The sequence below is a fragment of the Phaethon lepturus genome, unplaced genomic scaffold (genome assembly GCF_000687285.1).
Source record: "Phaethon lepturus isolate BGI_N335 unplaced genomic scaffold, ASM68728v1 scaffold38567, whole genome shotgun sequence".
NCBI classification, from domain to species: Eukaryota; Metazoa; Chordata; class Aves; order Phaethontiformes; family Phaethontidae; genus Phaethon; species Phaethon lepturus.
The window spans coordinates 11,416-12,424 of NW_010554736.1; positions in this window are offsets into that span (position 1 = coordinate 11,416).

A 1,009-nucleotide genomic window follows, 5' to 3' on the forward strand; every position below is an offset into this window, starting at 1 on the left:
AGGAAACAACATGCTAGTTGAACAAGGAGACAGAATCACTGTTGCAGGGTAAATGATTTTGTACTCTAAGCACTGGCGAAGAAGTGAGTGAAATCTGAGGGGAAGCTTATTTATAGAAATTTAGCCAGTAGGCAACGTTAACACAGGGGCTACCATCCCCTGTGTTATTAATGCTTTATTAATTGCATGCATACAGCCAGTAAAATGATTCATTACCTTTTCTTGTTCAAGACATACTGTGTATAATATAGTCCACTATTGGCATATGCATTCCCCAGCATCTCAGCCTAAGCACTTGTCTAGCAGAAGGATATAACACATACTTGTGCTTTTTGTGGAAGGCACAGGGGACAACTTGTTCACATCCTCCCTGAAGTCCTCCAAGAAAGGAAGGGTATCGCTTGAAGGGCACAGGGAGATGAGGGCAGTGCAGAGCATGTGTATCCTTGTCTCAAAAACCAGTTGGCACAGATGCAAATCTTTGCCCCTTCAAATTAATGTGTAGACAGGATTCAGTGCTAGTTACCCACTGGGCAGTTGTTATTTCAGGGAGCAGAGGGACCTGCACTGGAACTGGGATTTACAAGGCTGGTGCCTGCCTTGGAGGAGGCAGAAGTATAGCACAACACTTCACAGTGGCACAGCAAAGACTGTAGCAAACTCTTCTGTGTCTGCAACAGGGCTGTCTCAAAAAAACTGCTAAATAAGCATGATTCCTATAAAAAGGAGCAGATAATTTGAAGACGACAGCTTCGCCTAGAACTAAGTGAACAGCTACTTTCACTGCATACTCCAAATTCACACTTAAAGATCTGCCTGGTGTTTGTGTAATGAATCTTCATTCTGAGGACAGAAAGCTTTCATTTTGGGGATCAGTTAGTCTTTTTCTTACAGCTTGTCTCAGAAAAGGACGGAAATCTCTCCCTATAGTAACCTCTTAAAAACCACAGAAACAAGTGGCTCATTCTTGATAGCAACACCAATAAATTTTCCAATGAAGGTTTAATAA